General features: G+C 36.8%; 1 protein-coding gene and 1 pseudogene across 1 annotated transcript in view; both read left to right on the plus strand.

Annotated features, from left to right (window-relative positions):
* HDGFL3 (HDGF like 3) overlaps positions 1-25,268 on the plus strand; it is a 68,754-nt gene that overhangs the window by 3,521 nt on the left and 39,965 nt on the right. The window lies entirely within an intron of this gene.
* Positions 13,577-14,053, plus strand: LOC112414183 (low molecular weight phosphotyrosine protein phosphatase pseudogene; annotated as a pseudogene).

Genomic DNA, 25,268 nt, shown 5'->3' on the forward strand with positions numbered 1-25,268 from the left:
TATACAGTTTTGCAACCTTTTTTCCCCCCCAAACACTTTTTTTTTTTTTTTTTTTTTTTTTTTTTTAAACACTGTATCTTTAGAAGACTTTCAATGGCAGTGAATATGTTTTTATAACATTATTTGTAATAGCCATCTGGTAATTTATGGTGTGGACCTATTTTTATAAATTATAACTACTTGCTATTATAAGACATTTATTTCCAGTTTTATACTATGAAAGAATACTCTGAGAAACATTCTTTTGGCTTAATTGTTATTTCCTTAGGACAAGTCTCTGGAAATTATATTTCTGAGTCAAGGGGCATGTGCATGTTTTAAAGCTTTGTATTACGAAGATTTAAATATCTTATCTTACCCACTACCAGAATAAGAGAATACTTGTTTTCTCACATATTCATTAAAAGTAGATGATTCAGACGTTTAAAAATCTTTCTCAATTTAATAAGCACAAATATTTAATTGAATTAATTTCTTTGGTTACAAGTTAGGCAGAATATATGTATCATATATGACATTCTATCAATAATGTATATGTGTCTTGATTATCAAGTTAGAATGAGTATATATAATAACACTACTATGAGGTAGATATCCCCATAAGAGAACCAAGACTTAGCTTAAGAAATTCACCTAAAGACAACTTAATTGTCTTAATCCCAGACTATTAAGAATGCCACAAGAACATAAGAAATGTGATATCAGATTAGGTAAAGGACTAAAGAAGCATTTGGCAGTACGTAAAAAGAACATACATATATGTGTGTTTGTAGGGCTACAAGTTTCTGTGAAGTTGGAAATCTTCAGTCAGAGAACTTTTACTATTGTAACATTTATTATATTATCTTTAGTCTATATCTCTTTGAAAGTCCTTTGACACAGGGCAATATAAAAATAAATATTAGCTGTGCATTTAAAGAAAGCAGAGACCCGTTAAAATCAATTCTGAATGAGTAGCATGATGTTGACTTAGTGTAAGTTCTAAAACCTTTATGTGTGAGAGAACACATCTACTTTGAACATCAGGTAGGGTAGTTATGAGAGTTACTGGTTCAGTAGAGCCTAGAAGCTAAATCATAAGAACTACTACTACTAGCCTGTGTAACTTCTTGCCAGTTTACTGCATTCCCAATCTCTGTAACAGCATTTTCCTATGTACTGTATATCACTGCCATTTGTATATATAATCTCCTTTCAGCTGATTAAAATGGAGGTAGTAATTGAATTTTCCTACTATATCTTCTTACTTGATAAGAATTTGCTGTAGTTAGTCAGGTAAGTACCATCTGTAGGGTCACAGAGAACCACCTAGAGGTTAAAAAGAGTGAAATAATCCAATGATTGGTGAACTCAGACATTTAGAGTGACATCCTCCAGATTTCTGAGCAAGACTTCCTGCCATGTCAGGAAAGACAACTAGACCAGGAGTTAAAAGATAAGCACCTCATTCTACCACTCTCTTGGTTTGTTAGATTTGGGCATCTTTTTTTTATTACAACCTCTTTGTAAGACAGAGAGAGTGATAATTCTTAGTCTCACCCTTTTTCCTAGTAATCAAATGTGAAAAAATACATGAAGAAAGTGTTTGCTAATTAAGTACATAATAATTAACCTCCTAGAAACACCAGACCTAGTAAAGTCTCAGTAAATGTTTTTGTGGTTTGGCAAGTGTGTCTTTCAGCAGTTTCCTTGTGACTTTATAATAGTGAGTTGGCTTTAGGCTCTGGGAGTTGTAGGGACTTCCCATTAATATTACCCCTCCAGATTTCTGAGTGTGATGAGCCATCTCTAGAGGGTCCACATAGCTTCAGGATTTGGGGGCAAACTAAGCTGGACTTCGTTGGCAGTTAAATGGTGCCTATGAATCAACTACTCCTCCCACTTGATCACTGAAACTCAAGCTCTGAGTGGATTCCCTAAGCCTGATATAGAGTCTCGAAGGCTCTCCAAAAGTAGACTGGATAATTCTTACTAACATATTAGTAACTTCTTAGTTTCTATCAAAATATGTTTAAGATGAGAGTTGTTGTAAGTGATGGGTTCATTTAGGTTCAGTAGTGGTTAGCAAATATAAAAATGAATTTCACAGAGATTGAAAAACTTTTATGTAGGGAAAAATGTCAAAAAATAAACCCCATGCCTTTAGAGCTCTTCTTCCTTTTTGTCACTGAAGTAGACTTTTGTACTAATGATATCTTTAATTTTGGAGGAAATGCATATTTAGAGGGAGCAGTGTTATGAATTCTCAGTTCATTTTTTTTTTGGAGTTAGCATATGTTAAATGGATTGAAAATTAATTCCCTCAAGACTTCTGTTTGACTTTCAAAATGAGACCAGCTATTTTCAAACAAGGCATAACTGTTCTTATCTCCTTCACTGGACTGCTACATGAGGATTAAGTCAATAATTTTGAAAAAGTATTTAGACCTTGGAAATGAGTCATGGTTGCTGATTGATTCTGTTGCAGTCTAGTCTAGTGGCTTTCAGACTTTTTTTGACTGTAACTGACAATAAGAAATAAATATTAATTTCATACACACACACTAGAAAAAGATTTTCACCACATCATACTATATGTGATGCATCCTGATGTTTTTATATTTCATTTTGTATAAAATCAGGTTGTAACCCACAAAATCAATTTCACTACCTGTAGTTTGAAAAGTACTGGTCTGGTCTGTTAGGCCAAAGGAAAATTAATCTATGTGAGTTATATATGTTTATACAGAACAGTAGTTGGATTTTTGAGATGAGTTAATAGTCCTGAGCTTTTTATTCTGCTGTAGCCATAGTCCTACATGGAGGTCACATGAACATAAGAAATGAAAGTTATGTTAGGACACTTAACCACCCTGGCCGTTGTTTTACTTGATCTCCAAAGGTATGCAGATCAAATATTTCTACTCTCATTTTCCTTCTATTCTTTGAATTGCAAATATACCTACTACTTTCTTAGCTTTCTCTATGAAGCTAATTATAGTTTCATACATACGGCTTGTTGAGGGTAATAAGCTTCATACATTTGCTAACTAGTTAGTGATAAACACTGACTATCTAGTGTTCCCTGGTTGATAATATTGAGGTTCTGGGGTTTTCTTGGGTTTGTGAGACTAGACTGTGGAGGTATCAGGCTATCTATGACTGGGATTGATATGGGCTTTTGTTAAGTCCAGAAAACCTATAGGTGCGGTAGGTTTGTGGTACCCTCTGAGGTGGATGTAAAGTCATGGGACTACCACATTTCTAATGGTTCTGTATCTTCTTTACAATCACTTTTGTCCAATCAAAAAGATTTCCTTGCTACTATTTAGATAACAGCAATCTTAGAAGAGACAATCTAATATTGATGATAGTAAGACACTCTTCAATTTCTGAAAAAGATATATTTCTGAAAAGTTATAGTAAGCACAGTTTTATATCTCACATCTAGCTGACTGACTCACACAAAATAAGTACACTTCTATTGGAAAATAGCCCCACTATACTAAGTGGAAGTATCTGGAAACAAAAGGGTTAGGTTAATCTTTGTGTTAAGTCAGGTATTCAAGAACTCTGGTGATTTTCCGCTCAGCTTTTTGTCACTGCTGTTGTTCACTGACCCTGTCTTGTGCTAGGTGGGGTGGCGGGTGAAGGACAGAGCCTTTGATAGAGTTATGAAATTTGATGGTCTCCATTGTTCATTTTTAATAAGCTCCTTGTCTGGGGCAAATATTTATTTAACTACAAGGGATCAGGTAACCCAGAACAAATGTGTCCCTTGCTTTTAATATTGTCATAAAAGCAAATTACAGAAGTAGGGCAGCTCAGCAAGAGCGGGCGGTTAGAGAAGTTTGTTGAAGTGAAATAGAGATGATGGTGATTGAAGACCCCTCCTTTGCGCCACTAAAATTGCTTCTCATTCAATATTGTAAAATCCAACTACTGTGACCTCTCCGTTTTCTCTGGGTATCCCAGCTACCTCCTGGCTTCACTCCTTCCTTATCCAAATTAGACCTACATGATTACTTGAACTGCTCTCACCCCGTGCACACTTTCATGCATTCACCCTACAAACTCCAGCTGAGACCAACTAGACATAATCACAAAGGCATGCAGACTGGGGCTGCTCCAGGATGAATTTCGTTAGGTCCTCAACACTGCTCATCACTCCTTTTACTTGACCTGGGTCAGTTCCTTGTCCATCCTCCTCAGGTGTTAGTAGATATTTTTACTACCCTCTTCCAACTCAACCTCTTTCCCCTTATTTTCAGCAAATTATTTTACTTTCATATTTTATATGTTCATTTTCAAGGTGCAGTGGAAGAGCAGGAGCTTTATGTGCAGATAAAGCCGTGTCTGCTGTCTCTATCCCTCAACAGATGAATGACCTTGGGTACCTAATCTCTTTGCTTTGATGGACTGTAAAATGGAGACAATAATGCCTTCTTTTCAGGGTTATTTCAAGGATTTTGAACATAAAGAATCTGAAGGGGTTTTTTTGGTTTTTTTTTAAGAATCTGAAGTTTAACGGATGATCAAAAAATGTTTTTTTCCCTCTCCATCGCCTCTTCCCTATCCTCCTTACTAAGACCCTCCCCTTCTTGCTTGACCCCACCCTTTTCCTTTCTTCATTCAACATTCAGCAAATATTGATATTTTTGAGTGTTTGCTATGTCCCAAACACTAACACCCTAATAGATGCTGGGGGTAGAGAGGTAACCTAAACAAAGTTTTGTTCTCATAGACTTGAAGTCATCAGCCTCTTCCCCTCCACTGACTTTCTCTCTTCAGACTAGAAAGAATAATCTCTCCTATCTTCCAGGCACTGCTCTCTCTGCTTTCCTTGGAAGCCAAGCTTCTTTAAATAACTGACCTTACTGTCTCTTTCTCACCCCTCTCTCAGAAGTCACCATCACCTGCCAATTAATAGAATTCATTTCAATCCTAATTGTTGCCTCTGTGGAAATTAACACTGCTATTAAAAAATTCTCTTCTCTTGACTTCCCTCCTGTGTTTCTCTTGAAAGATTCTTCTGCTTCTCTAACCATACCTGTACAGGTTCTTCTTTGGCTTCAAGCCACCATTCTTCTAAATTTCTGTTTCAGGCCGAGACTTACTATTGTGAGCTTCAAATCCATACATCCGTTTACCTACTAGACAGCTCCATCTAGCTGTCCCTCAGGTACCACAAATTCATCATCAAAAGTAATCTAGCCACCCCTCCCAACCCAAGTATTCCTGTTTTACTTAAAGATTACTATTTAGCCAGTCACCCCCAAAAACAAAGACCTCAAATTATCCTAGATGCTCCTTATTCTTTGCCTCCAACATCTTATTGATCACCTAATGATGTCAAGATGGGCTGTGTAAATGGAGGCCTGGTGGTAGTTCTGATAGAGAAAAATACTGTGAAATTTGATTCATTATACAGCCCAGGGTGCTAAACACAAAAGAACCTGAGGCGTATTCATGTTGTAAACAGGATGTAATTCCAACAAAACAGTATGACATTAAATTATTAATTTAGATTTTCTGGTGTCATTTTATTTCTACTTAATAATATATTAATTTATCTTGGTTTTATAATGTATTGTTATAATAGTACTGTTATATCTGTGCACATTTCAGAACATGATAAAATTTTATGACAGCTGGGGTCCACATCATGTTGATATATTCCTTTTTTAAAATTCATTTTATTGAAGTATAGTTGATTTATAATGTGTTAATTATTATACAGCAAAGTGATTCAGTTATACCTATATATACATACTTTTTCATATTCTTTTCCATTATGGTTTATCACAGGATATTGAATATAGTTCCCTGTGTAGGACCTTGTTGTTTATCCATTCTATGTACAATAATTTGCATCTGCTAACCCCAAACTCCCAATCCATCCCTCCCTAGCCCCCCTCCCCCTTGGCAACCACAAGTCTGTTCTCTAGGACTGTGAGTCTGTTTCTGTGTTGTAGGTAAGTTCATGTGTCATATTTTAAATTACACATATAAGTGATGTCATATGGTATTTTATCTGACTTGCTTAGCATGATGACTTACTTAGCATGATAATCTCTAGGTCCATCCATGTTGCTGCAAATGGCATTATTTCATTCCTTTTTATGGCTGAGTAATGCTTCATTCTATATATATACCACATCTTCTTTATCCATTCATCTGTCAATGGGCATTTAGGTTGTTTCTATGTTTTGGCTGTTGTAAATAGTGCTGCAGTGAACATTGGGGTGCATGTATCTTTTTTTTTTTTCTTTTTCCCGGTACGCGGGCCTCTCGCTGTTGTGGCCTCTCCCGTTGTGGAGCACAGGCTCCGGACGCGCAGGCTCAGCTGCCATGGCTCACGGGCCCAGCCGCTCTGCGGCACGTGGGATCTTCCCAGACCAGGGCACGAACCCGTGTCCCCTGCATCGGCAGGCGGACTCTCAACCACTGCGCCACCAGGGAAGCCTGCACGTATCTTTTTGAATTATAGTTTTCTCTAGATATATGCTCAGGAATGGGATTGCAGGATCATGTGGCAACTCTATTTTTAGTTTTTTAAGGAACCCCCATACTGTTTTCCATTGATGTATTCTTATTTTTCTAAGAATTATCAAGAATGGAAGTTAAATTTTGTCAAAGTTAAATTTTGTCAAATTGTAATAGTTTTGTAAGTTTTCTCTTTTGGCCTTGTTATTAATTATATATTTTAAATATTAAATTGTATTTGTATACCTGGAATACACCTTACTTTGTTTCAGTACAGTAACCCCCCCTTATCCATGGGGATACATTACAGTACCCCCAGTAGATGCCTGAAATTGCAGATAATACTGAGCCCTATGTATACGTTTTTTCCTATACCTATGTACCCATGATAGAGTTTAATTTATAAATTAGGCATGGTAAAATATTAAATAAATAATAAAATAAAACAGTTATATCAATACACTGTAATAAAAGTTACGTGAATGTGGTCTCTCTCAAAATATCTTATTGTATAGATTTAATGCCTTTTCCATCTTAACTAAACACTTATAATGCACTATGGCCATAACTTTTGCAGTTTGGAGTGCAACAGCAAAACTAGCATGAATTTCTTTTTCCTTCACAATTTCATGGATAGAATATTCTTTCGTACAGTAGATCTTAGCAACTTCAACAAATGGTATTTTTTCTCTCCTTATTAAGTTGAGAACTTTCACCTTTTCACTTAATGAAAGCACTTCACAGCTTCTCTTTGGCATATCCAAATTGCCAGCATCACTACTCTTATGCTTTGCAGCCCTCATTAAGTAAAATCAAGGCTACTTGAACACAAGCACTGCAACAGTTGATCTGATAACTGAGACAGCTACTAAGTTATTAACAGGTAGGATATGCTGGACAAAGCGATAATTCATGTCCCACTCCAGGATGGCTTGAGATTTCCTAACACTACTGAGAATGGCATGCAATTTAAAACTTATGAATTGTTTATTTCTGGAATTTTCCATTAAATATTTTTGGACCATGGTTGATCACAGGTAACTGAAACCACAGAAAATGAAACTGCAGATAATGGGGGACTATTGTATATACATTTCTCTTTTTGTTGAGATATAATTTAGGTAACATAAAATTCACCTGTTTAAGTTATACAGTTCAGTAGTTTTTATTATATTCACAATGCCGTACAACCATTGCTAATTCTAGAACATTTTTATCACCGCAAAAGGAAATGCATACCCATTAAGCAGTCTGTCATCATCCATCCTTACCCCCAATCCATGACAGTCACTAATCTACTTTGTCTCTAAGAATTTGCTTATTCTGGATATTTCATTTGGAGGTATCATAGAATATATGGCCAATTGGACTTCCCTGGTGGTGGACTTCCCTGATGGTGCACTGGCAGGTGGATTCTTAACCACACAGGTTCGAGCCCTGGTCCGGGAAGATCCCACATGCTGTGGAGCAACTAAGCCCATGCACCACAACTGAGCCTGTGCTCTAGAGCCCGCATGCCACAACTACTGAGCCCACGTGCCACAGTCACTGAAGCCCACGCACCTAGAGCCCATGCTCCACAGCAAGGGAAGCCACCACAATGAGAAGCCTGCGCACTGCAATGAAGAGTAGCCCCTGCTCGCCACAACTAGAGAAAGGCTGCGCACAGCAATGAAGACCAAACATAGCCATCCATAAATAAATAAATAAATAAATAAATAATTTTTTTTTTTTTTTAATTTTTAAAAAAAGAATATATGGCCAATTATGTCTGGCTTCTTTAATTTAACATAATATTTTCAAAGTTTATCCATGTTGTAGCGTGTATCAGTAGTATATTCCTTTTATTTATTGTTTATTTAATATTCATTTATTTATTTGGTTGTGCCAGGTCTTAGTTGCAGCAGATGTGCCCCTTAGTTGCCTTAGTTGCAGCAGGTGTGCCCCTTAGTTGCGGCTCGCTAGCTCCTTAGTTGTGGCATGGGAATTCTTAGTTGTGGCATGCGTGTAGGATCCAGTTCCCCGATGAGAGATCAAACCCAGGCCTCCTGCATTGGGAGCACGGATCCCCAACCACTGTGCCACCAGGGAAGTCCCAGTAGTTTATTCCTTTTAATGTCTGAATAACATTCCATAGGTATTCGACATTTTGTTTATCTGTTCATCAGTTGATGGGTATTTGGGTCATTTCCACTTTGGGCTGTTATAAATAATGCTGCGATGAACATATGTGTACAGTTTTTTATGTGGATTTAATGTTTTCAGTCTCTTGGGTGTATACTTAGGAATGGAATTGCTGGGTCATATGGTAACTCTTTGTTTAACCCTTTGAGAAATTCCCAGGCTCTTTTCCAAAGCTGTTATACCATTTTACATTTCATATAGCCTAATGACCTTGACTAGAACCTCCAGTACAATGTTGAATAGAAGTGGTCAAAGTGGACATCCTTGTCTTGTTCCTTATCTTATGCAGGAAATTTTAGTCTTCCACAATTAAGTATGACATTAGCTGTGGGTTTTTCTTAGATGCCCTTTATCAGGTTGAGGGTGTTTCCTTGTATTCCTAGTTTGTTGAATGTTTTTATCATGGAAGGATGTTGGATTTTGTCAGATGCTTTTCCCACATCTATTGAGATAACCATGTGATGTTTTGTCTTTTGTTCTATTAATATGGTGTATTATATTGATTGATTTTTGTGTGTTAAACCAATCTCACATTCTTGGAATAAAACTTCTTGGTCATGGTGCATAATTCTTTTTATACATTGCTGGATTCTGTTTGCTAATAAGAAATAGAATCCCTGACACATGACGGTTGAACTTATAATTTTTCGACTTCATGATGGTACAAAAGTGATACACATTCAGTAGAAACCACACTTCAAGTTTTGAATTTTGATCTTTTCTCAGGCTAGCGATATGCAGTAAGATACTTTCTCCTGATGCTGGGCAGTGGCAGTGAGCCGTAGCTCCCAGTCAGCTACACTGTCACTAGGGTAAACAGCCAGTACACTTAGAACCATTCTGTATCCATACAACCATTCTGTATTTCACTTTCAGAATGGTATTCCATAAATTACATGAGATGCTCAACATTTATTATAAAATAGGCTTTCTGTTAGATTGTTTTGCCCAACTGTAAGTTAAGTGTTCTGAGCACATTTAAAGTAGGCTAGGCTAAGCTATGATATTCTGTATGTTAGGTGTATTAAATGCATTTCTGTCTTAATGATAATTTCAGTTTATGATGGGTTTATTGGGATGTAACTCCATCATAAGTTGAGGAAGATCTGTATTTTTGTTGTAGATTTTTGCATCTATAGTCGTAAGTGATACTGATCTATAGTTCTGTTTTCTTGTGATGTCTGTTTCTGGGATCCTGGTATCAGAGTAATACAGTCCTCAAAAAATGAGTTGGGGAGTGTTCCCTCCTCTTCTGTTTTTTGAAAGAGTTTGTGAAGGATTGGTATTAATTCTTTAAATGTTTGGTATGATTCACCAATGAAGCTATCTGGACCTGAGCTTTTCTTTGTGGGTGTTTTTTTTTTATTTATTTTAAACAGCTTTATTGAGATTTAACTGACATGAAATATTGTGTAAATTTAAGGTGTACAATGTGCTGATTTGATACACATAATAAAGTGATTATGCTAGTAGGGTTAGTTAGCACTTCAGTCACCTCACATAATTACCATTTCTTTTGTAGTGAGAACTTTTAAGATTTACTCAGCAACTTTCAAGTCTATACAGTATTGTTAATTATAATCACCATGCTGTGTGGTAGATCCCCAAAACTTATTCATCTTATATAACTGGAAGTTTGTATCCTTTGACCAACATCTCTCAATTTACCCTACCCTCCAGTCCCTAGCAACCATCATTCTACTCTTGTTTCTATGAGTTGCGCTTTTTTAGATTCTTTGTGGTAGTTTTTTTATTATTATTTATGGTATTTTTTAATAATTTAATCTCCTATTATAGCTCTACTCACATTTTCTATTTCATCTTCAGTGGGTTTCAATAGTTTGTGCCTTCCTAGGAATTTGTTCATTTTATCTAGGTTATCTAATTTGTTGGCATACAGTTACCCATACTATTCCCTGATAGTCTTTTTTATTTCTGTAAGGTCAGTAGTAATGTTCTCTTTTCATTCCTGATTTTAGTAATTTGAATCTTCTCTCTTTTTTCTTAGTCATTCTAGCCTAAGATTTGTCAATTTTATTGATCTTGTCAAAGAACTAACTTTTGGTTTCATTGATTTCCTGTATTTTTCTATTGTCTATTTTACTTATTTCCACTCTAATCTGTATTTTTTTCTTCCTTTTATTTGCTTTAAGTTGGTGTGCTATTCTTTTTCCAGTTTCTGAAGGTAGAATGTTAGGTTATTGATTTGTGATCTTCCTTTTTTTTTTTTCTTTAAATTACATGAGTGAATCAACAGTTTAAATTTTATTTATTAATTTATTTATTTTTGGCTGTGTTGGGTCTTCGTTTCTGTGCGAGGGCTTTCTCTAGTTGCGGCGAGCGGGGGCCACTCACTATCGCGGCCTCTCTTGTTGCGGAGCACAGGCTCCAGACGCACAGGCTCAGTAGTTGTGGCTCACGGGCCCAGTTGCTCCGTGGCATGTGGGATCTTCCCAGACCATGGCTCGAACCCATGTCCCCTGCATTGGCAGACAGATTCTCAACCACTGCGCCACCAGGGAAGCCCCATGATCTTCCTTTTTAATATAGGTGTACATAGCTATAAATTTCTCTCTAAACATTGCTTTCACTGCATCCCATAAGTGTTGGTATATTATGTTTATGTTTTCATTCATCTACAAGTAATTTTAATTTTCCTTGTGATTTCTCCTTTGCCAATTGTTTATTTAGCAGTGTGCTAATTTCTATATATTTGTGAATTTCCCAAATTTCCTTTTATTAGTAATGTCTAATTTCATTACCTTGTGGTCAGAGAACATACTTTGTATGACTTCAGTCCTTTTAAATTCATTGAAGCATGTTTTATGACCTAATGTATGTTCTATTCTGGAGAACACTCCATGTACACTTGAGAAGAATGCGTATTCTGCTGCTATTCAGTGAAGTGTTCTATAGATGTCTGTTAGGTCTAGTTAGTTTATAGTGTGTTCTGTTTCCTTTTTGATCTTCTGTCTAGTTTAGTTGTTCTATCCGTTATTTAGAGTGAGGTATTGAAGTCTCCATCTATTATTGTTGAATTGCCTATTCTCCTTTCAGTTCTGTCTGTTGTAGTAAGTCTTTTGTCTGATTTCTTTCGCAGCTTTGCTGATTTGGTAAAATGTGTGGTAAGCTTTCCAAGTTTTAGATGCCCTAAAATAATTTCTATTTTTTTTTTAATTTTGTTTATTTATTTTTGGCCGCATTGGGTCCTCATTGCTGCATGTGGGCTTTCTCTAGTTGTGGCGAGCGGGGGCTACTCTTTGTCGCAGTGTGCGGGCTTCTCATTGCGGTGGGTTCTCTTGTTGCAGAGCACGGGCTCTAGGCACACGGGCTTCAATAGTTGCAGCATGTGGGCTCAGTAGTTGTGGCGCACGGGCTTAGCTGCTCTGCAGCATGTGGGATCTTTCCGGACCAGGGTTCAAACCCGTGTCCCCTGTGTTGGCAGGCGGTTTCTTAACCACTGTGCCACCAGGGAAGTCCCTAAAATAATTTCTATTTAGCAAGTAAGCAAGTCTGTTTCCAAGACTTGAAAGACCTTAAAACCACTTCAGGCCTGGAAACTTTTTGAGGGTTTTTTCGGGCATCTTTTAAATCAATTCCATGGTTATTGGTTTATTCACATATTCCACTCTTCTTGAGTCAATTCTACCATTTTTATTTTCCTAGAAAAGTGTCTATTTCATAGATACAGTAAACCTTCTAGTGCAGATTTTATATATATATATATATTATATATATATATATATATATCGTTCTACTATAATTTTTAGTCTCAGTCACTATAGTTACATCTCATTACTAATTTTATATATTTAAAAAAATTTTGTATTTAGATTTGCCAAAGATGTGTCAGCTTTATTGTCATTTTTTCACCAAAACTCTAGCTCTTGGTTTTTATTTCTCCCTTTTTTTTTTGGTTAATCAGTTCTCCTATTTTTTTTCCCTTACATCATGAATTTCTGATTTCATCTTCACTACTTTTCTTCTATTTCAAAAGTCATGAAATCCCTTTGAAATTTTTTTTGAAAATGAAAATTTTTAAAGCTAGTTTTCCTAAGGTCAGATTTGGCTTCAACATGTAGATTTGGGTAATTGGTGTTTTATAATCATTTTCAATATAGGTTTTAATTGTGATTTTCTTTTCTTTTTTGGCCTAAGAGATGTTTAGGAGATAATTTTAGAAATTATCATTGGTTAAAAGTTTTTATACAGGCCTTCCCTGGTGGCGCAGTGGTTGAGAGTCCGCCTGCCGATGCAGGGGACACGGGTTCGTGCCCCGGTCTGGGAAGATCCCACATGCCACGGAGCAGATGGACCCGTGAGCCATGGCCGCTGAGCCTGCGCATCCGGAGCCTGTGCTCCACAACGGGAGAGACCACAACAGTGAGAGGCCCGCGTACCACACACAAAAAAAAGTTTTTATACAATGTTTAAATTTGTTTTTTTAGCATGATTACCTTGTTATCAGAGTATGTAGCCTTTTAAACTATTTTTTAATTTGAGTTTTCTTTTAATATGTGATCAACTTTTTAAAAAATATTTATTTGTTTACTTATTTGGCTGCACTGGGTCTTAGTTGCAGCATGCAGGATTTAGTTCCCTGACCAGGGATTGAACCCAGGCCCCCTGCTTTGGGAATGCAGAGTCTTAACCGCTGGACCACGAGGGAAGTCCCCGTGATCAACTTTTTAAAAGTGTTCTTTGTATTCCTAAAAAGAAGGCTTCTGTAGCAGTCAATATTTAGAGATGCAGAAGTATAGCTACCATATCTATTATATTTCTACATATCTCTCACAATATTTTTGACTATTTAGGAAATTTCAGGGCTTCACTTGCCACATAAATGTTTAGGACTTATAACTCCAGGGTGGTGTACCTTTTGTCAGAATATAATGATCCAAGTGGGCGCCTCTCTGTGCACGGGAAGATGGCCATACGGGTGACCAAGTCAGTGCTGTTCGTGTGTCTGGGTAACATCTGTCGATCACCCATTGCAGAAGTAGTTTTCAGGAAACTTGTAACTGATCAAAACATTTCAGATACTTGGAGGATAAACAGTGCAGCGGTGTCCACGTATGAACTAGGAAACCCTCCTGATTATCGGGGCCAGGCTTGCATGAAGAAGCGTGGTTATCCCCATGAGTCACGTTGCCTGGCAGGTTACCAAAGAAGTCTTTGCCACTTTTGATTATATATTATGTATGGATGAAAGCAACTGGAGAGATGTGAATAGGAAAAGTAATCAAGTTAAAAACTGCAGAGCGAGAATTGAATACTTGGGAGCTAGGAGCCACAGGAACAACTCATTATTGAAGATCCTTATTATGGTAAGGACGCTGACTTTGAGACCGTCTACCACCAGTGTGTGCAGTGCTACAGAGCCTTGCTGGAGAGGGTTCACTGACCCAGGTCCAGTCCTGCTGTGGCCCAGGCTCGTCCCCATAGGCCTGCATTCTCAGTCGAGCAACACAGTGTCACCATTCCCTAGCCAAGGCCGCAGCCCTTTCTTCAGTTGGCTCACTGTTTCCTACCTTAAAAAATAATTGTAGATGGAAATCAATTGTTGTGTTTGGTGGAAGAATAAATAAAATTTTTGATTCAGACAGTTTATGGGGTAAATGTTCTTAGACTAGTTGAACCTCCCACTTCACCCCAGTTACAAAAATAGTGGAACAAACAAAATAGTAGAGCAACAAAATAGAACATAATGAAGTAAAACATCACTGTAAGGCCCATTAGCATCTGAGCCCATCGACACTTCCAAGAATCTACACTACATCTTCCCTGTGTGTGGACGGGGCCGCCTGCTCTGCACTACCTGTTGATGCCAGGGCCTGGTGTCCAGTGATGTTGGTGAGAAGTGTTCATACACGCTCACAGTGCACACTTGTGCATTGACAAGACAGGAAGGAGGAAGATTTGTGGAATTTATCTTCAGCACCTTCACTCCTTAGTTTGTGTCTGTCTAGTTTATTTCATAAGGAAGTTAGCTTATTTGTTCCCATTTGAACCACTTTGCCTCTGGAAATGTAATTATGTCCGGGAAGAAGGACACTTGTGTGCTGGTTTACCTTAGGTTAGTTTGAGGACCGCACCTGCTTTTACATGCAGATAATTAACCTGAATGTCAAATATAGATCAGCTTAGGTAGGAAAAAAATAATAAGTTGGAAAAAGTCCTTTTATATTGGAATGCTTAAATATTGATATGTTAAGTATTCTTTTATCAGTGGTTAGTTTATAGTCAAATATAGGTAATTTCTGTACACTTGGAGATGACTGATCTAAAATTCATATGAATATATGTCAGAAAAGATTGTTTTCAAATAAACTGGGGAAATTACAAAAAATATATGTATAATTATCCACTCTACCATTTCATACTTTTTTAGCTTGTAATTTATGGTACTTGTAACATGCTTTTATTTTTGTATAGATTTGGCTGTTGTGTCTTTATCCAGCCTTTTATTCATAACTTTTCTTTCCTGTTTTAAGATGTAAATTGTATAAACAGTATATATGTAGCTTAATGTTTTTTGACCACCCCTGGGAGATTTTCCCCTATTCCACTCTTTGTTAACAGACTTCCTCAAGATTTTATCTACTTTTTTTGGTTAGCAGAAATGCTTCCTGGTTTTAAACAGTTTGTTGTGTAACATTCTTAATTTCTGTCATTGAAACTTTCATCTTTTTAATTTCCAGTTATTTCCTTGTGAAGGCGGGGCTGTGTGAATTGGGTTCCATCATCATATTCCCATTAAGTGTCCATTGAGTATATACTCTGGGTTAGTCTCCATGATAGACTTAACATTACAAAAATGAATGAGACATGACCTTACCTTGAAAAAGCTTGAGATAGGTTAAGGAAGAGAACCGTAGATGCATAAAGGAAAAGAATAAAAGTGAGATGTGTGCAGAAAGTGATGAGAAGATTTTCCTATCAACAAGGCAGCTAGACTAAATGAACAAGTAATAAAACTGACCAACCCAGAAGGAACATGAAAAAGAGAATAGAGACATTTTTTATTGGCATTTCCTTACAAAAAGGCTGGGTTTCAGCCCTTTTTGGTTATAGGACATTGAAATGTAGTTTTTTTTTTTTTGAAATGTAGTTTTTAGAACTATTTATTGTCCTATTATTTGTAATAGGACTTAACACAATTATATAGAGAGAACACTGCATCTTGAATGGACCTTCCTTTACATTTTGTGCTATTGCTTCCTGCCTCCCTGCAGTCAGTTTTGAAGTCGTTAATGGAAAGTTTAGTGATAGTACCTTCTGAGACATAAGATTTAAGATGACTTCCAGTGTTGTTACTTTGAGGGGAGGGATGAGAAAACTAAAATGCATTAAACTTCTTGACCAAGTGACTTTCTCAGAGTTACAGAGCAAGTTAGTAGGAAGAACTGCAGTACAATCCATTGCCCTCTTTACTCACCTGCGTAGGATGAGAGGGAGAAGTGAAAGAAAATACGGAATTCACTCTAACCATTTTGACAGTTAGACAGAAACCCTTATTTAATTTAGAAAATTTAAGGCTCAGGTAAGAAAAGGGTTTAAAACCAGTCTTAGGATGAGCTATTTATGTGCTAATTGTAATTTTTTCTTTTTAATTGTGTTAAAATATACATAACATAAAATTTACTATTTTTAAGTGGACAATTCATTGGTATTAAGTACATTCACATTGTTGTGTAACCATCACCATCATCCATCTTCAGAACTTTTTCGTATTGCAAAACTGAAACTCTGTACCCATTAAACAATAACTCCCCATTCTCCTCTACTCCCAAACCTTGTCAGCCACCATTTTACTTTCTGTCTCTATGAATTTGACTTGTCTGTGTACCTCATATAAGTGGAATCATACAGTACATGTCTTTTTTGTGACTGGAATATTTCACTTAGCATAATGTCCTCAAAGTTCATCCGCGTGGTAGCATGTATTAGAATTTCTTCCTTCTTGAGGCTGAATAATATTTTACTGCATGTATATCCCACATTTTGTTTCTTCATTCATTCGTTGATGAAAACCCGGAATGCTTCCACCTTTTAGCTATTGTGAATAATGCTGCTATAAACATGTGGGTACACATATCTCTTCAATACCCTGCCTTTAGTTCTTTTGGGTATATACTCAGAAGTAGAATTGCTGGGTCATATGATAATCCTATTTTTAATTTTTTTTAGGGAATACCGTACTGTTTTCCATAGGGACCGCACCATTTTACATTCCCACCAACAGTGCACAAGGGTTCCAGTTTCTCCGTGTCTTTGCCAACACTTTATATTTTCTGGGGTTTTTGTTTTTTTGTTTATTTGAAAGTAGCCATTTTAATGGGTATGAAGTGATATCTCATGGTTTTGATTTGTGTTTCCTTAATGATTATCCATGTTGAGAATGTTTTCATGTGCTTTATTGGCCATTTGTATATCTTTGGAGAAGTATATCTTCAAGTCCTTTGCCCTTTTTTTTTTTTTGCGGTACGCGGGCCTCTCACTGTTGTGGACTCTCCCGTTGCAGAGCACAGGCTCCAGACGCGCAGGCTCAGCGGCCATGGCTCACGGGGTCCATCTGCTCCGTGGCATGTGGGAATCTTCCCGGACCGGGGCACAAACCCGGGTCCCCTGCATCGGCAGGCAGACTCTCAACCACTGCGCCACCAGGGAAGCCCCTGCCCGTTTTTTAATTGGGTTATTTGGGGGGTTTTGTTATTGAGTTTTAAGAGTTCTTTATATATTCTAAATATTATTAACTCCTTATCAGATACATGATTTGCAAATATTTTTCCCACTATGTGGACTCCCTTTTCACTCTGTTGATCATTGTGCTTGTTTATTTATTTTTAAGTCTTTATTGAATTTGTTGCAGTATTGCTTCTGTTTTATGTTTTGGTTTTTTAGCCATGAGGCATGTGGGATCTTAACTCCCAGACCAGGGATCGAACCCACATCCCCTGCATTGGAAGGCAAAGTCTTAATAAATGGACCGCCAGGGAAGTCCCTGTAATTTATTTTAAAATAAGCAAAGAACAGGACTCTGAACAGATATTCCTGGGACAGTCAGTTTTTATGGACATCCATATGCAGCATATGTGGGGAAAGCAAGAGCAGTGAAATATGAAGTCCTGGGGTCATTGTGATCTTATCAGAAAGATGAAAAGGTAAGAATGAAGACAAAGCACAAGTTTGCCCAGGCCTAGCCTTATATGAGGCAGTTGGGTATAATTGAGAACAAGGAAAATGAGATACAGTGTTCAGAAAATGCCTGTGAGTGATTATTTAAATGTTTAAATGAGCTTTTGCATAGATGAGGCAGTCAAGATGGTTTGGCTAAGCTACCACCTTTATTTGTCAAAAACAGGCATAGTTTAAGACTATTATATGCTTTAATTTTGTTTTATGTGTAGAATTATTCAAATTTACAAGTGATGAATTTCATCCCTGAGACATAAACTGAAAGAAAGAATCTCTGAGAAAATCATCCTGTGGAATTTTTGGTGTTTTCTTCCTACTGTCTACTTTCTATTATCAAATATTTGTTTAGCAACCCTGTCAGGAACACAGTCATTATTACATTTTTGGGGGGTTTGTTTTCTTGTTTTTTTTTTGGTCGATTGGTGCTTTTGGCAGAAAGACAAAACTAATTTCACATCTTTATCCTTAAAAAGAGATAAATTACAATTGGATACATTTAGCAGATGGTTCTAAATCCTTAGAATATTATTAATGCTGCTATAGGTTAAATTTCTGAGGCACTTCATGGATTATTATACCTGTACTTTGCTTCTGTGATTTTGCCTTTTGTTTGATATCAGCAGTCTAGGGCATAGGTCCCTTGTTTTCAGAGCCATTCAGGATAATTGCTTCTATACTAAATTTGAAAGTATGCAAAGAGTATTTGCTTTTTCCAAGCTTTATGCTGTTTCTTCCCTTTCTCGCTGGCTTTTTTAAAGTCCTTTTATGCTATGCCTTATGATTGTCCAAAGCCTTTCTTTATGGTACTGTAACAAGTCTGTGTTCTTTAAATTTTTTTTTTTCCGGTAAAGAACATTAGGATGTGAACAATGACTATTAAATAAGAATAGCCAGAGTAGAGTATGTAAACACCTCAGGTAACAAGCAGAATCAATAAATTAGTCAAATAGAAGACAGACTTTGAAGAACATATCTAGAAAGCAAAGGAAGTGTTTGGAGACAAATATAAGGGAAGAGATGATAAACAACAAGTATATTTCAGAGAGAGTCAGCTTGCTAACAACATGAACTCTAGAAGACAGGACAGATATTTCAAAATTAATTATCTGAAGTATAATAAAGGAAAATTTCTAGACTTTGATTAAGGAAGACCTATCATCAGAAATAGATAAGGCTGATCACATTTTAGATTCTAATACATATTTTGGTTAAAGTTTTATATCTTATACTAAATTTATAATTCTGTATGCTTCCAATCAAGCAGTGAGGGTTAAACAGTACATTAGCTTGTCAAGATTCACAATAAACTATGTTGGGATTTTGATTGAATTTGAATTATATTTATGGATTAATATAGAAAAATTGACATCTTATTAAGGTTTCTAATACATGAATGTGGTCTATTTCTTCATTTATGTGGGCTTTCTTAAATGTTTTTAAATTGTTTTATAAATCTCTGTACATTCTTAGGTATCTTATACTTTTTGTTGCTGTTGTAAATGACTATTTGTTTTTAAATTATGTTTTTGTTTTGTTGTCCTTTAAAATATATATGGAAGGGTAGATAACAAAGACAAGACATTTCTGAACAGTGAGAACAAGATGGTGGGACTTGTCCTGTCAGATATCAAAATGTACAATTGTTCAAGTAGTAGTTAATAGTAAATTAAGACAGTGTTTGGCTCAGGGAGAGTTGTACTGACCAGTAGAACAGAATGGTCACCCAGAAACTGGTCCACAGATATATGGACAAGGGTGGCATTGCAGGTAGGGGAGGGGGGATATGGAGAGAGTATTTTTAAACAATGCTAGCATGATTAGTTATCCATATAGTATCCATATGGATCCCTATTTCATACTATATACAAAGATCATTTCTACATAGATGAAAGCGTAAAAAGCTTTTAAAGCATATGGGGAGAATATATTGTATCCCTGGAGTAGGGAAGAATTTTCCATGACAACACAGAAAAAAACTAGCCATGGAAGGAAAAATTGATAAATTTTAGTATGTTAAAATCAAGAGCTTCTTTTCAGTTAAAAAATCCTTTAATGAACTTGAAAATATAAGCCACAACCTGAAGGAAGTTGCTACATACAGAACTAGCAAAGCTTTAGTATACAGAATGAATCAATAAGAAAAAGACAAATAGCTGGATAGTAAAATAGGCAAAAAGGCATGAACAGCCATTTCATAGAAGAATTACATAAGGCCTATAAATATAGTAAAAGATGCTCAACCTTATTAGTAGGGAAATGCAAATTAAGATCATAATGAGATTGCCAAAAATTAAGAGATTTTCCAGTATCATATGTTGGAGAGGATGTGGATCAATAGGAATTGTTTTTTGGCCATTATCTGTGTTTTATTAGACTCCGTGATTTTTTATTTTGGGTATTTTTTTCTTTTTTTTTATTGAAGTATAGTTTACAATGCTGTGCCAATCTCTGCTGTGCAGCAGAGTGACTCACTTATACACATACAGACATTCTTCTTTAAAATTCTTTTCCATTATTGTTTATCCCAGGAGATTGGATATAGTTCCCTGTGCTATACAGTAGGACCTTGTTGTTTATCCCAATAGGAATTCTTTTATTAATTGTTTTTAAATTTTATTTATTTATTTTTGGCTGCGACGGGTCTTCGTTGCTGCCCGCAGGCTTTCTCTAGTTGTGGTGGTTTCTCTTGTTGCGGAGCATGGGCTCTAGGCACGCAGGCTTCAGTAGTTGTGGCTCGCGGGCTTAGTTGCTCTGCAGCATGTGGAATCTTCCCGGACCAGGGCTCGAACCCGTGTCCCCTGCATTGGTAGGCGGATTCTTAACCACTGCACCACCAGGGAAGTCCAGCAATAGGAATTCTTATACACCACTGAAGGAGTATAAATTGGTCAACCACTTTGGAAAACAAATTAGCTTTATGTTGTGAAGTTGAATTTTGCATACTTTCTGACTCAACATCTGTAATCCTAGAGAAGCTCACATGTGTATACTAGAAGATGTGTACAAGAATATTCACACCAACATGATTCATAATAGCAAAAAAACTTGGAAGTAACCCAAATGTCCTTGACAGAGAATGGAAAATTAAATGGTGGTATATTGATGTAAAAATATTAAACATTAAAAGCGAATGAACTACAGCTATATATTGGTTCCTTTCAATGTAATTAGGCTAGCTTTGCAATGATCAGTGTCAAAAAATAATAAAGCAACACTTAGTCATTCTTGAAAATAAAAATGACACTGAATTCCTGCTATGTGCCAGGCACTGTTTTGGGTGCTAGGGATTTAGTAGTGAATGAGAATGGACGTGTTTTCTGTCCTCATAAAGCTTATGTTTTAGTTTAGAGTGGGACAGATGACTAAGCAAGCAAGCAAAGCAATTTGTAATTTAATGTAACCATAAGAGATATGCAAAAAGATGAAGCAAGCAAAGAGGATAGCATATGATGTGATGCTGTGTGGGTGGGTGTTTCTGCACAACCAAGGAAGGGTTTTCTGAAAATGTGACATTTGAGCAGAGTCAAATGTTCGAGAGGAAGGAGTCGTACAGCTCTGGGGTAAAAGTTGGAATGAGCTTGGTATATTCAAGGAAGAGCAAGAAGGCAAATGAGGCTAATACAGAATAAGCTAGGGCTAGAGGCAGAAGGGCGGGAGATGAGTTCAAGGAAGTAGACAAAATTCCTATCATGGGTCTTACAGCTTTAGCAATGAGTTTAGAATTTTTTAAAATATGGAAGGTCATGGGAGTGTTTCGAGCAAAATGACATGATCTGACTTATGTTTAGGATCTGAAGAATTGATTGTTGGGGGCAGAGGTAGGGGCTAGGGAGGTGGATGCAAAGGGCCCAGTTAGGAGCCTTTTGTAGAAGTTTAGGCATTAGATGCTGGTAGAGTAGACCAGAGCAGACAGAATTGGATGTAGAAAGAAATGGTTAGTTTGGTGATATATTTGAGGGGGTATAATTGAAAGAAATTAGTGTTATTGAGACATATCTGTATGGGAGAGAAGTAAATCAATAATGACTTCCAGGTTTCAAATAGGAGCAGCTGGTTGGACAGTGATATCATTTACTCACGTTAGAGAATACTGAAAGATAAACGGGTTAGGCCATAAGATTAAGAGTTGAAATGCCTATGAGACACTGAAGTAGGTGAGTCTGACGCTCAAAAGGGAGGTCTGGATTTTGGGGGTAGAAATATGAGACTCATCAGTTTATAGATGGCATTCAGAACCATGAAACTGGATGAAGTCACCAGGGGAGTAAGTCTGTGTAGAGAAGAGGAGCTGTGAAAAGAAGACTGAAAAGAAGTGGATGGTGAGAAAGGAAAAAAATCTATCAGGAGAGTGTAGTATCCTGGAACTCAAGAGAAGAAAATGTTTCAATGGGCATATTATAGAGAAATATATTTGCAATGGAGAGTATAGCTATCAGGTTAATATATTACAAATGAATAGTAAAAAGACAGAAGCCTATAGAGAAATGCAAAAGTGATATGAATAGGCAATTCACTGAAGGGTAAATCCTAATAGCCGATACACCTATGAAAAGATGCTTAACCTCACCATTAATCAGGGAAATGCAAATTTAAAAGAGCAGAAATGCCTAATGCTGTCAAAGATTGGAAGGGAGGTCATTTTCATATCTTGGTGGAAAAGTGAATTATTATAACCTTTTTTGAAAGCAGTCTGGCAATATCTATTAAAATGAAAAATACCTCTAATGTATGATCCAACAGTCTCACTCCTGGAAATCATATCTCATGGAAATAGAAGCACCAGTGCATAAAAATCTAAGTATGTTTGCTGTAGCCTTTTTTAAGGGCAAAAACACTAAAAATAAGGTAAATTCCTTATTTAACATTCCTCAGGAAAAAGTTGGGTAAATTATAGGTTATCTAATTACTGGATTATTATGCAGTCATTAAAAATAAATCAGTTAAATCTATTCCAGTTGACTTCAAGGACTTTTAATAATGCAGAGAATTTGATAAAATGTGATTCATTTTGTGTGCATGTGTGTGAGAGAGAGAAACACCATAGTCACCCCCCCCAAAAAAAAACCACTTCTGCCTGTGTATAAAATATTTGCATATTGGGCTTCCCTGGTGGCGCAGCGGTTCAGAGTCTGCCTGCCGATGCAGGGGACACGGGTTCGTGCCCCGGTCCGGGAGGATCCCACATGCCGTGGAGTGGCTGGGCCCGTGAGCCATGGCCACTGAGCCTGCGTGTCCAGAGCCTGTGCTCCGCAATGGGAGAGGCCACAGCAGTGAGAGGCCCCCATACCGCCAAAAAAAAAAAAAAAAAATTTGTATATGAACATGGAGAAAAGCATACTTTGCTATGAATAGTTATGTCTCGATATTCTCAGGGGGATTGGTTCCAGTACCTCTGCATATACCAAAATCTGCAGACACCCAAGTCCTTTATATGTAACCTACACACATCCTCCCATATACTTTACATCATCTCTAGCTTACTTATAATACCTAATACAATGTAAATGCTGTATAGTTACCAGCACTTGGCAAATTCAAGTTCTGCTTTTTTGGAATTTTCTGGAATTCTTTTTCTCAAATAATTTTCATTCCACGGTTGGTCGAATCAGCAGATGAGGAACCATGACTACAAAGGTTCCAACTGTAATCATTACCTTGGGATAAGTAGGTCTGAGAGAGGTTGTAGAGGTAAACCTCCACTCACCTACCACTCAGTATGTACACACATACACACACACACACACATACACACACACACATCTCTATTTAAAAGAAAAAGGATCTCCATGATAAAACAGCTTCTGTGACACATCCCATTTATGTAAAATATATGTGCATGTATATAAAAGACATAAAAAGATAGTCACCAAAATGATAATCTAAAGTATAACTCATTTTTTAAATAAAATGCTAATTTGGGATATACTTGTCATCATTTTTTTCTCCTTTCAATACTGGTTCAGATGGAGAATCTTGATATTGATCAGATAAATTCAATTTTCAGATAGAATAAAGATAATTTTGAAAAAAATTTACAAGATTATTATCATTTTGTGCTCTTTACTAACTTCTGTTTCAACATCCATATTTCTTTTGCAGTCTTAACAAACGGTTTGTTTTGGATATAAGCTAAATAATATGAGACAAAGAATAAAAATTAGAACAGATTAATGGTCAAACCCAGAAGCAGCTAGCTGTGTTCAGTTGAGTGATGAACCTAACTGAATATTTCAATCGTGAACACACTTACCTACTATTGCTACACATATTTGCTCAGTAGATACGAAGAGGCTCTCATACTGTTCAATTTTAGAAAGAAAGTATTTAAATTATTTTATTTATTGATTTTTAAATTGAAATTGAAACAGATACCATGACTGTCAATAATGCAAACTTCTCAGAGCACTGTGAAGACCTGTGGGTTTGGAAACTACCATTTACAAAATGTTGGATTCTAGCCTAGCTGATTTTCTCTTGCCTTGTCTTCATGCATTACTCAGTATTCGTCTTGACCTACCCCCACCTTTGCTGTTTCTCTCTATGATTTAGCTGCTCTGACTTCTTTCTTTCCTCATTTTGCTTTTTTGAAGCTTTGTTTTGCCTCTACTCTGTTCATACCCATTTTGTGATGCTAACATTGCTCCAGTCCCTTTGGATGAAGTCCTGTAACTTTTCTGATCACTCTCTGCTAATGAGAAGTCCTCAAAGCAGTTCTAGTACAAAAGCAGACTAAGTTCAATAATTAATATGGTCAATTCTGTATAATTATTTAAAACTTCAAACTTTATTTAAAGCCAAAATTTCTCCCTACCAAAGGTTGCCCTACTGTATTAAGGGGGGGGGTCAACTAATTTTTTTGACCTTACTTAATGTATTGACTGCTCATCCAACATTCTTCAGCCCTCTAGGGTTGAAACGGGTAGAAGGTAGCAGGAAAGTTCTTATTAGACTAATAGCTGTTGTGAGCTGGTGTTGATGCTGTCTGGACTGGGCAGCTGTTTAGGGCTGATTCTTTTGCTCATTAATTCTTCTGTACTTTGTTTAGAGCTACCCTGTTTTACCTTTTGCTACATAACAGATTACTCCAAAATTTACTAGCTTAAAACAATAAACATATATTATTTCACAATTTCTGTGGATCAGGAATCTAGGCATGGCTTACCTGGACCTTCTGCCTCTGTCTGTCACAGTCATCTTACGGCTTGACTAGGAAATGGATTTGCTTCCAAGCTCACTCCAGGAGTTGTTGGCAGGATTCACTTCCTCATGAGTTATTGACTTTAAAGGCCTTATTTCTTCATGAGCTGTTGGCCAGAGCCATCCCTGTGTTCCTTGCCACATGGGCTTCTCCACAGAGCAACTCATGATATGGCAGCCAGTTTCCTCAGAGCAAGCAATCAAGAGGGCAAGAGTCTGCAAGC

Source organism: Neophocaena asiaeorientalis, unplaced genomic scaffold, assembly GCF_003031525.2.
Source record: "Neophocaena asiaeorientalis asiaeorientalis breed wild unplaced genomic scaffold, Neophocaena_asiaeorientalis_V1.1 scaffold346, whole genome shotgun sequence".
Lineage (NCBI taxonomy): Eukaryota > Metazoa > Chordata > Mammalia > Artiodactyla > Phocoenidae > Neophocaena > Neophocaena asiaeorientalis.